The sequence below is a fragment of the Choloepus didactylus genome, chromosome 6, assembly GCF_015220235.1.
Source record: "Choloepus didactylus isolate mChoDid1 chromosome 6, mChoDid1.pri, whole genome shotgun sequence".
Taxonomy (NCBI): Eukaryota; Metazoa; Chordata; class Mammalia; order Pilosa; family Megalonychidae; genus Choloepus; species Choloepus didactylus.
The window spans coordinates 16,357,749-16,370,892 of NC_051312.1; positions in this window are offsets into that span (position 1 = coordinate 16,357,749).

The following is a 13,144-nucleotide window of genomic DNA, read 5'->3' on the forward strand; positions in this document are numbered from 1 at the left end:
AGACTGACCAGAGAAGAAATAGAAGATCTCAACCAACCCAACACAAGCAAAGAGATCCAATCAGTCATCAAAAATCTTCCCACAAATAAATGCCCAGGGCCAGATGGCTTCACAGGGGAATTCTACCAAACTTTCCAGAAAGAACTGACACCAATCTTACTCAAACTCTTTCAAAACATTGAAGAAAATGGAACACTACCTAACTCATTTTATGAAGCTAACATCAATCTAATACCAAAACCAGGCAAAGATGCTACAAAAAAGGAAAACTACCGGCCAATCTCCCTAATGAATATAGATGCAAAAATCCTCAAGAAAATACTTGCAAATCGAATCCAAAGACACATTAAAAAAATCATACACCATGACCAAGTGGGGTTCATTCCAGGCGTGCAAGGATGGTTCAACATAAGAAAAACAATCAATGTATTACAACACATTAAAAACTCGAAAGGGAAAAATCAATTGATCATCTCAATAGATGCTGAAAAAGCATTTGACAAAATCCAACATCCGTTTTTGATAAAAACACTTCAAAAGGTAGGAATTGAAGGAAACTTCCTCAACATGATAAAGAGCATATATGAAAAACCCACAGCCAGCATAGTACTCAATGGTGAGAGACTGAAAGCCTTCCCTCTAAGATCAGGAACAAGACAAGGATGCCCGCTGTCACCACTGTTACTCAACATTGTGCTGGAAGTGCTAGCCAGGGCAATCCGGCAAGACAAAGAAATAAAAGGCATCCAAATTGGAAAAGAAGAAGTAAAACTGTCATTGTTTGCAGATGATATGATCTTATTTCTAGAAAACCCTGAGAAATCGACGATACAGCTACTAGAGCTAATAAACAAATTTAGCAAAGTAGCGGGATACAAGGTTAATGCACATAAGTCAGTAATGTTTCTATATGCTAGAAATGAACAAACTGAAGAGACACTCAAGAAAAAGATACCATTTTCAATAGCAACTAAAAAAATCAAGTACCTAGGAATAAACTTAACCAAAGATGTAAAAGACCTATACAAAGAAAACTACATAACTCTACTAAAAGAAATAGAAGGGGACCTTAAAAGATGGAAAAATATTCCCTGTTCATGGATAGGAAGGCTAAATGTCATTAAGATGTCAATTCTACCCAAACTCATCTACAGATTCAATGCAATCCCAATCAAAATTCCAACAACCTACTTTGCAGACTTGGAAAAGCTAGTTATCAAATTTATTTGGAAAGGGAAGATGCCTCGAATTGCTAAAGACACTCTAAAAAAGAAAAACGAAGTGGGAGGACTTACACTCCCTGACTTTGAAGCTTATTATAAAGCCACAGTTGCCAAAACAGCATGGTACTGGCACAAAGATAGACATATAGATCAATGGAATCGAATTGAGAATTCAGAGATAGACCCTCAGATCTATGGCTGACTGATCTTTGATAAGGCCCCCAAAGTCACTGAACTGAGCCATAATGGTCTTTTCAACAAATGGGGCTGGAAGAGTTGGATATCCATATCCAAAAGAATGAAAGAGGACCCCTACCTCACCCCCTACACAAAAATTAACTCAAAATGGACCAAAGATCTCAATATAAAAGAAAGTACCATAAAACTCCTAGAAGATAATGTAGGAAAACATCTTCAAGACCTTGTATTAGGCGGCCACTTCCTAGACTTTACACCCAAAGCACAAGCAACAAAAGAAAACACAGATAAATGGGAACTCCTCAAGCTTAGAAGTTTCTGCACCTCAAAGGAATTTGTCAAAAAGGTAAAGAGGCAGCCAACTCAATGGGAAAAAATTTTTGGAAACCATGTATCTGACAAAAGACTGATATCTTGCATATATAAAGAAATCCTACAACTCAATGACAATAGTACAGTCGGCCCAATTATAAAATGGGCAAAAGATATGAAAAGACAGTTCTCTGAAGAGGAAATACAAATGGCCAAGAAACACATGAAAAAATGTTCAGCTTCACTAGCTATTAGAGAGATGCAAATTAAGACCACAATGAGATACCATCTAACACCGGTTAGAATGGCTGCCATTAAACAAACAGGAAACTACAAATGCTGGAGGGGATGTGGAGAAATTGGAACTCTTATTCACTGTTGGTGGGACTGTATAATGGTTCAGCCACTCTGGAAGTCAGTCTGGCAGTTCCTTAGAAAACTAGATATAGAGTTACCGTTCGATCCAGCGATTGCACTTCTCGGTATATACTCGGAAGATGGGAAAGCAGTGACATGAACAGATATCTGCACGCCAATGTTCATAGCAGCATTATTCACAATTGCCAAGAGATGGAAACAACCCAAATGTCCTTCAACAGATGAGTGGATAAATAAAATGTGGTATATACACACGATGGAATACTACGCGGCAGTAAGAAGGAACGATCTCGTGAAACATATGACAACATGGGTGAACCGTGAAGACATAATGCTGAGCGAAATAAGCCAGGCACAAAAAGAGAAATATTATATGCTACCACTAATGTGAACTTTGAAAAATGTAAAACAAATGGTTTATAATGTTGAATGTAGGGGAACTAGCAATAGAGAGCAATTAAGGAAGGGGGAACAATAATCCAAGAAGAACAGATAAGCTATTTAACATTCTGGGGATGCCCAGAAATGACTACGGTCTGTTAATTTCTGATGGATATATTTGGAACAAGTTCACAGAAATGTTGCTATATTAAGTAACTTTCTTGGGGTAAAGTAGGAACATGTTGGGAGTTAAGCAGTTATCTTAGGTTAGTTGTCTTTTTCTTACTCCCTTGTTATGGGCTCTTTGAAATGTTCTTTTATTGTATGTTTGTTTTCTTTTCAACTTTTTTTTCATACAGTTGATTTAAAAAAGAAGGGAAAGTTAAAAAAAAAAAAAAAGAAAAAGAAGGAAAAAAATATGTAGTGCCCCCTTGAGGAGCCTGTGGAGAATGTAGGGGTATTGGCCTTCCCCACCTCGATGGTTGCTAACATGACCACAGACATAGGGGTCTGGTGGTTTGATGGGTGGAGCCCTCTACCATAGGTTTTACCCTTGGGAAGACGGTTGCTGCAAAGGAGAGGCTAGGCCTCCCTGTGGTTGTGCCTAAGAGCCTCCTCCCGAATGCCTCTTTGGTGCTCAGATGTGGCCCTCTCTCTCTGGCTAAGCCAACTTGAAATGTGAAATCACTGCCCTCCCCCCTATGTGGGATCAGATACCCAGGGGAGTGAAGCTCCCTGGCAACGTGGAATACGACTCCCAGGGAGGAATGTAGACCTGGCATCATGGGATGGAGAACATCTTCTTGACCAAAAGGGGGATGTGAAAGGAAATGAAATAAGCTTCAGTAGCAGAGAGATTCCAAAAGGAGCCGAGAGGTCACTCTGGTGGGCACTCTTATGCACACTTTAGACAACCCTTTTTAGGCTCTAAAGAATTGGGGTAGCTGGTGGTGGATACCTGAAACTGTCAAACTACAACCCAGAACCCATGAATCTCAAAGACAGTTGTATAAAAATGTAGCTTATGATGGGTGAGAATGGGATTAGGAAAGCCATAAGGACCACACTCCACTTTGTCTAGTTTATGGATGGATGAGTAGAAAAATAGGGGAAGGAAACAAACAGACAAAGGTACCCAGTGTTCTTTTTTACTTCAATTGCTCTTTTTCACTCTAATTATTATTCTTGTTATTTTTGTGTGTGTGCTAATGAAGGTGTCAGGGATTGATTTAGGTGATGAATGTACAACTATGTAATGGTACTGTGAACAATCGAAAGTACGATTTGTTTTGTATGACTGTGTGGTATGTGAACATATCTCAATAAAATGAAGATAAAAAAAAAGAATAAATTAAAAAAATCTAAAAAAAACCAAACCAAACCAAACCAAAACAAACAAACAAACAAACAAAAAAAAACAGAGGAATTAAGATGGTTTCCACATAGTGAAAAGTGAGATTCTCTCTGTCTTATGTCTCTTATCCCATCACACATCCATTTCATTCAATATTCAACTTTTGGAACACTCTTAGCTGGGTTGCTATCTCCTGGACAGGTGCCTGGATAATTCTTATGCTGAGAACAACCTCTCAAAGAGAAAATACCTAGTGATACATGTAGCAGAGTTCCATTAGAGCAATTGTGAAGATCTTCCAGATCAGAAAGTTGAAAAGTCCATGAGGACAATTCCTGACCATGAACCAAGCTGCAGATCTTCTTTTTTTGTGCCTCACTCTAAAATGAGAAAGGACAGCTAAGGATCACCAGATCAAGTCCCTAAAATGAACAAACAAGAAAGAAAAGAACCCTAATGACAAAAAGACATTTCAGAGGAGCATAATAATATGTAAAAAAACAAATTCCCTCATTAGTATACTCAGAGAGATTTAAGAAGTTATTGTCTTTTTAAAAACAAGCACAAGTTGCTATTTAATAGGAGTAAGAATGAGAATGGTATCAGAAGATTTTCTGATACTATAAATCTATTAAAATTACTTGACTTTTAAAATATGCATACTTCTTATTTTTTACATTGAGAATTAAATTACAAAATATAGTGGTTTGTTTATTTTTTTGCTGCCCAGAATCCATAATCATTCTTTCCGAGAGGAGTATTTTGAATTTTTTAATTGGTAGGGGAATCTGCTTTTCCATCTCCAGCCCTCATTGTTTGAGTAGGATTAGTCCCAAACTTTATTTAGGGGTTGAATCCTCATTGTTTTTAGTCAGTGAGGAAATACAATCAGTTTGCCATGGCAACTAGCTTGGTGTAGAAGTGGGGTCTGACCTTATTTGTAAATAGGATCTTGGCAGATGTAATTAAGATCAAGGGAAGATGAGCTTATATTGGATTAGTGTGGGCCCTCAGTCCAATGACAGGTGTCCTTATAAGAGGCAAATTAGGACACAGAGAGACAGAAGACACACAACTCTGTGATGAAGGAAGCCAAGATGGTAGGCATGTATTTGCAAGCCAAGGAATGTCAAAGTAGGAGAGAAGCATAGAACAGATTCAACCTCAGATTCTCCAGAAGGAACCAATCTTGCCAACACCTGGATTTATTTCTGTTGTTTCAAGCCACCCAGTTTGTGGAGATTTGTTATGGCAGCCATGAGAAACTAATACAGTGGCATAGCCTAATCAAATTTAGAAAGTTGCAAGGAGATGTTTGCTGGGGCTTATGTGAAAGGAAACCTAATTCTTTTCTGTGGAAGCTGCCAGAAGAGACTCTCCTTTATTTTGGGTGATGTGGAGTGAGGCTGAGATCTGGAACATGCTAGCAATTTTATAACAGTAATGGAAATTAGCCTTAGAATGGAACAGTTACTGCATAAGGCATCTAATCAGAAGAAAAGAAACTGGATACTGTTTGAACCACTGGATCAAATTTTCCCTGACTACCTCAGTTTCACGATCCAATAGATTCACTTTATTGTTTCACCCACTTTCAGTTCTTTTTTTTTTGTCATTAAAACTGAAAGTTTCCTTCTTCCAAAAATAATTCTGTAATATTCACCAAGAATCATACATTTTGATTAAGTGGCCTCTCACTATATTAATTATGTATTCTAGTGTACAGATTACTATAAAACTTAGTGGCTTAAAACAGGAATAAAGATTTATCATTTTACACAGTAGTTTAAGTCAGATTTGTCTCAGTGTCATGTTGCATTCAAGTAGTCACCTGAAGGCTGGACTGAGACTGGAGAGTCCACCTCCTGGGTAGATCACTCACATACTGGAAAAGTTATGTGGCTGGTGGCAGAAGGCCAGCGTTCTATTGGTTTCATGGGTTAAAGCCCTATTCAATAAAGGAGGAAACTACCCAAGTCCATGGGGCCATCTTAGAGGAAGAATATCATACTCAGATCTTACTTATGTTTTAAAGTAGAAATATTCCAAGACATTCATTGAAAATTTGGAAATGACATATGTTACACAAAGGAAATGGTCAAATAAATGAAGGTATATTCACTAGGTCTGTTAGTTTGCATGTGGAAAAAGCATTGCTTACTTACAATACTCTCAAGAGTTTTTTGTTTGTTTTTTTTACATGCATGGTTAGTGTTTCATTCTTTAATGAATGGTTCTAAAACATCACACTAAGTAAGATTGAAAGGTCAAGTTTAAAATAGTTTTATAAGGATAAGTTATAACACACGTAATGACTGCTCATGCTACAAAATCTTGATCTTATTTTTCAGATAGACAGTCAACATCTTTGTCCTGTCTGCATAGACTTTCTCATTAGGTGCCTTCTGCATTTGTTGCATGATCTCAGATTCTCTGAGAAGTGGTCAAGCTGTCTTTTCTTTTCCCCTTGCTAATTTCTTGGGTTTTGTTCATGTTTTTCTGGCAGGCAACTTCTCTTGATTTCCACAGGCCATGCCAACCATGGGAAGGAGCCTGGAAGAGAGCAACTCAGAAAAGCAATGGCTGTGTCTCATGCAGAGCCATCTTCACTACCCATCAATCTGGAGGGCTGAGCCCATGCCTCAGGAGTTTTTGACAATCAATCCACAAACTCAGCTATTCAAGAAATAAATTTTTCCTTATCTTTCTAGAACTTGATTTCTAATATTGTTGTCTTTTCTTCTCTATTGGGAAAAAAAAAAATAGCCTCCTTGTGGTCCTTCCCACACCTCCCCAGGTTGTGTCTTAGTATGAGGGGGGCATCTGGTCCCTGACATCTTTCCACATCAGCAACTCCTGAAATATGTTTTGTTCCATCAGATCTTCAGCTCTCAAATTACAGCTGGCTTGCTACTGAATTCCATTTATCCACACCCTCAAGGCTCATTAGGTCTGATGAGTATGCTACTTTCAGCCACTCTTGGTTAAGTAAAAATTGTTATGCTTACCCATCCTCTACTACAGCACTGGAAACTGTGTTTCCACAAACTCTGTGGGGATGGTTTTCTACCTAAACCCCCACAGCTATTAAAGTTCTGGCTGCCAACCCAGGCTCAATTCAATAGATGTTCAGGTCTTCTCTGCTCTTGTGTTTTCAAAATTATCTGATGGTTGTGTTGTCTCCTGTGGGCTCTGCCCATAAGCCTCTCTGCAGGCTTTCTCATTTTTGGCCTTATCACCTCTGCTTCGACTTATATTCTCTGTCACCTCCCTTCTCTAACAACCTAGCCACCTGAGAGACGTGGACGGCCAAAGAGATATAGGAGGAAATATTAGGTAAAAAGCTAGATACTAATTCAAAAATTATCCTGCCACATACAGGTAAGTGAAAATTTCAAATAGAGGGTTGGGTTGGGTATAAAATATGAGCACAAGCAGACACTTTTTTCTAATACATTGCAACCCGCTGTTTGGCCATCTCCAAAGCCTGGCCTATTTTCTCCACTCTAACATGCTCTTCCCATATAGTGTCAAGGGTTTTCCTAAGGAGAAGCCAGTGCTTAGGAACCAAAGGAATAGGACTTAATCTCTTTTAGCTTCAAGGACTACCAAAACAAGAATTGCTTCTCTTCCTATACAGGTGGAGAGAGAAGGTAGTGAGGTAGGATGGAGGGAAGTAGAATGGCTTCTTCTTGTTTGTGCTTGGAAGGCATTGAATATTATTTATCTTTTCAAAGTTGTGTACTAATTTGTGTGGTTTTCTCTACTTTTCTCCTTTCTTTGCCCTTTCTCATATTCTCATTCTCCGTCGCCTACTATTTTATTTCTTTAAGCAAGCATCTGTGGTGATGGGAGAGAAGAAAGGAGCCATTCATGTTTCTTCCTCCCTATTCCAAGCCTCAGTAAGATCTTTCTGAATATGATCCTCTCCATGGAGTATCATCTGAATGTAACAAATTTGTCCAACATATGAACATGGAGAGTCTGGACTCCCTCTACTGCAGACAGTCTGATTGGCTAGGGATTTGCTGCTCTCTGGTGTCAGTGACAGAGAGACATCTCTGATGAATGCTCCTAATTTATTTTATAGATAACAAGGTTGCATGTGACCTTTATATTGGCCCCATGATTTCTTTTTGGGAAGTAAACAGGCTGGTTTAAAGGAGGGTTCCCTGACACCAAAATGTCTCAAAAGATTAACAACCTGAAGGGAAGTCTTGGAGCTTAAACATGGGACTAATTAACAGGATTGGTTTCTCCTCTATCACCCAGGAAGGACATTGTTTACAGCCTGCATGGTTTTAATTGTTTGTTCTTTGTTGTGGGCTGCATTCTCAAGTCCTGTGTTGATGTGATAGGTAAGGCTCATAAGCATTTAAGTCTCTCTTATTCTACAATGAGGTCATTTCTGAAGGAGACTGGGTGAGTCTAACATTGCTATGAATAGGCTATTTATCCATCTTGGGATACTGATGGGAATAGGATGCTCTCAGAAAATAGATGTTGAAATATCTGTTGGGAATTTTCTGAGTATCTGGAATACTACAAAATAAAGGAGTTGGTTCACTGGAGAAGAAAGCTTTCTCAAAATATTAGGTGTGTGTCTTAGGGGCTCTGCTCTAGGGAACGTTGATGACCAAGGACGTAGTCAGAATTTCATAGATTTACCAACGACTCAGTGTCACTGTCCTTGGAGTCTGAGCTTTATAAGAGCCCTTTCCATGTCAGTTCTTTTAACTTGAAAAACAAACCTGTATTAGAGTCATCTAATATATAGGCTGTGTGAATAAATATTAGCCTAACTCTGACTCATTTAGTTAGTATTTAAAATAAATGGATAACAGAGGCTCAGAATAAGAGTGGTGGGTGATTTTTGAGGGCCCTATACTACCTAATTTGTTACATTTAAAAACTCATACTTGAGAAGTCCACAGGTGACGCAGTTGGGTCCGGGTTTAGAATTCCTGAATTGAGTGGTCTAAAGCAGCTCTTAATTAGCATGCCAAGTCTTCTAAGTCCCACCTGTCTAGAATAGATGTAGTACTTGATTATCTGAGTAATCCTGTCGTCATTGTTCCTAGTAGGCAAAGCTCTTCAGATTTTGTTTCCTGGTCTACACATATGTTGAATTATCTCAAAACCACTATAATCATCATTAGAGGTAGATGTACAGTGGAGGAAAAGTAAAGATTAGAAATGCAGCTGACAAAATGGCTAAAGAAAAGAGTGTATGAAAGAGGCCAGTTTTTCATATTCTCTTTCCACTTCCTTCTTTCCTCATTTGCCAGGAAGGGTCAAGTGGAAGTAAGCATGGGGAGGAGGAACATATTATGCCAAGAATGATGTGAGAAAAAGCTGAAGGATGAGAGGCAAAAACCATTATCCCAAGGTAAACTATTCAAAACAAAAGAAAAAAAGCTTCAGAATCACTGATAATTTAGAGGTTACTAAAATAAGAGGGAAATAAAAGGTAACTAAATCAGAGGTAGCATTAAAAAATAATAGACTCTGACATGGTTAACAAAATGTGTCAATTAAAAGGAGCCTCTAAGACCAGCAATGGGATCACTTATTTACCATGGATCTCTGCATAAATTAGGGTTTGATGTGTGAAAATTTTGCCTATTAGGTATTTGTGGACACAAACTTTGCAGTGGTTACCATTTAAAGATTTCTCTGTCCCTCAGTTACACCAGCACACATTGCTGAACATTTTTTTTAATTTGAGAAGTTGTGGGTTTACAGGGCAATCATACATAAAATACAGGAGTCTCATTACCAGCCTATTATAAACTCCTTGTATAGGTGTGGCACATTTCATACCAATTACCATTTTGTTACAATTGAAGAATGCATATTTTTATAATTGTACTATTAACTGCAGTCCATGGTTTAACTTAGAGTCAACAATTTAATACCTCCTCATCTCTTCTTCCTGAAAGAAAACTAAATTCTCTTCCAGTTTGTGTTATTCCCTTAGTATTTCTTTTCCTGAAAGAGTATGTATGTGAAGAGTTATGGAATTGTATTATTGATAGCATGCTCAAGTGCATTGCCATTACTCTGTCCTTTTGTATAATAATGCCTCAGAAATAGACTTGACATTTGTGGTGGTTTGAAGCTGTATGTGAGAAAAACACGTTCTTAAATTTAACCCATTCCTGTGGGTGTGAATCCATTGTTTAAGTGGGACCTTTCGATGAGCCTATTTCAGTTGAGATATGACCTACATCCATCAGGATGGATCTTAATACTATTACTGGAGTCCTTTTTAAATGGAAGGAATTCAGACATGAGCCCCCAGAAGCTAAAAATCATAGGGTCCCAGATACGACCATGTGCCTAGCCATGTGCCCAGAAGCTAGTCTTTGAGGAGAAAGCATCACCTTGATGATGCTTTCATTTGGACTTTTTCCAGCCTCAAACCATAAGCTAATAAATCCCATTGTTTAACCCAACCCATTTCATGGTATTTGCTTTAAGTAGCCTAGGAAATTAAAACAGCATGTTAGAGAACTTTTTTTGAGAAATTCCTTCAAAGAATATGCAGGGGCCTTTCAAGGTCTCTAACTTCCTACTCACAACTAGCTGGTGATCACCTATAGGATTTTTATCTCTGACTCCCTCATGCCAAACATCATGTCTTGCCTTGTATTATGGCCCTATGGACACATTTCTTATCTCCATCCCGTGATACAGTCATCTTATGGACTCCTGTGCATCTTCCCAAGTATAGTGCTTTTCCCTTGATAGTTGTTTAGAAATAAGATTAATGCAGCAATAATTACACTTTAGAGAGGGAGTAGTGTGTAGTCATTAAAGGTGTGACTCTGGAGCTAGAGTGTCTGGATTTGCATCCCTAAGTTCTGTCCTTTATGGGTTGCCACTCTGAGACACAGACCCTCATCTTTAAAATGGGGATAGTAAGATACATGTCTTGTAGGGCTATTTCACAAATTAAAATAAGATAAAATGGAGGAACCTAAGATGGCGGCTAGGTGAGACAGAGAAAAAAACACCTCCGTGGAAAACACTAGATAAAAAATGAGAAAGTGACCCAGAACACCACTTCCAGAGTAGCACCAGCCGGAGAAGTTCTGCTAAAGCCACAGGGAATGTGCGTTTGGTGAAACCAGGAGTCTGCATTCTGAAACAAGTGAGTGAGATGGCTGAGTCCCTCGGCCATGCTGCAGTGTGGGGAAACGGTGGGTTGGCATTTAAAAAAAAAAAAAAAAAGCCTGGGAACAGCTGCAGATAAGACAGGAGCGGTCTGGACAAATGCCTCGGTGTCTGGGGTGGAGGATACCCCTTCCCACACCCACTGCTGATTGTCTTGGGTCCAGGGGAGCAAAGGGGAGATGCATGACTTGCAGCAGTCTCCCCAGTGGGTGGGGCTACTCCTGCCTGGGGCCGAACACACAGCACAGAGCTGAGCCAAGAAACCCAGCCTGACAGGGAGTCTTTCCCGCAGCACCGCTCACACGACACAATATTGGCCATGGACGATGGCCTTGAATACACCCACAGCTAATTGTCCTGGAGCTGGGAGAGTGGAGCTGTGCAGAAAGGGGGAAGTTAACGTGTCCCATTCAACCATCTCTGAAGTGGGCTGGGTATGCCCCTACACAGCCCGGTGGCCCAGGGCTTCCCTGGAGGCCGGCGCTCACTTGTGACAAGGCACCGCCCTCCCCTCCTCAGCAGAGGTCCTGGAAAAGCACAGCTGGGAGCGGGGAACCACTTGGAAATCCCAGGGCACCTACACCAATACCAAGGACTTTTGTGTCAGTGGCAGAGAACAGCCTTAAATCTCTGGGAACACCTGGGAGGTTTGATTATTAAACCTGCCCTTCCTCCCTAACTGCTCAGACACATGCCCCTCATTGAGGGCAGACAGCACCGGCAACACACCCAAATTAAGTGCACCAATTGGACCCCAAAAGAATCTGATCCCCACACACCACAAAGTTGGGGAGAACTGACTTGAGGGGAATAAGTGACTCACGGACACCATCTGCTGGTTAGAGAAAGTGTATGTCACCAAGCTGCAATTCTAACAAATTAAAGATCAAGTAAAGCAAATGCCAAGAGGCCAAAAACAAGAGAAAATCTTAAAGCATATGATAAAATCAGACAACATGGAGAACCTGAACCCAAACACTCAAATCAAAAGATCCGAAGACACACAGTTCCTGGCAAAATTAATCAAAGAACTACAGACAGGCAATGAGAGTACGGCATGTGATATAAAAGGCTTGAAGAGGAGCATGGCACAGAATATAAAAGACATAAAGACCCTAGAAGAGCATAAAGAAGAAATTGCAAGAGTAAATAAAAAAAATAGATCTTATGGAAATTAAAGAAACTATAGGCCAAATTAAAAAGACTCCGGATACTCATAATACAAGATTAGAGGAAGTTGAACAACAACTCAGCCTCCTCGAGGACCACAGAACAGAAAATGAAAGAACAAAAGAAAGAATGGGGAAAAATTGAAAAAATTGAAATGGATCTCAGGGATATGATAGATAAAATAAAACATCCAAATTTAAGACTCATTGGTGTCCCAGAAGGGGAAGAGAAGGGTAAAGGTCTAGAAAGAGTATTTTAAAGAAATTGTTGGGGAAAACTTCCCAAACCTTCTACACAATATAAATACACAAAGCATAAATGCCCAGCGAACTCCAAATAGAATAAATTCAAACAAGCCCACTCCAAGACATATTTTGATCAGATGGTCAAATACTGAAGAGAAGGAGCAAGTTCTGAAAGCAGCAAGAGAAAAGCAATTCACCACATACAAAGGAAACAACATAAGACAACTAAGTTGTGACTACTCAGCAGCCACCATGGAGGCTAGAAGGCAGTGGCATGACATATTTAAAATTCTGAGAGAGAAAAATTTCCAACTAAGAATACTTTATCCAGCAAAACTCTCCTTCAGATTTGAGGGAGAGCTTAAATTTTTCACAGACAAATGCTGAGAGAATTTGCTAATAAAAGACCTGCCCTACTTCAGATACTAAAGCGAGCCCTACTGACAGAGAAACAAAGAAATGAGAGAGATAGAGAGACTTTTAACAGACATATATAGAATATTACATCCCAGGTCACTGGGACACGTGTTCTTCACTAGTGATCATGGATCTTTCTCCAGAATGGACTGTATGTGGGGACATAAAAACAAGCCTCAATAAAATAAAAAATAAAAAAATGAATTTATTCAAAGCATGTTCTCCGACCACAATAGAATACAAATAGAAGTCAATAACCATCAGAGACTTGGAGAATTCACAAACAC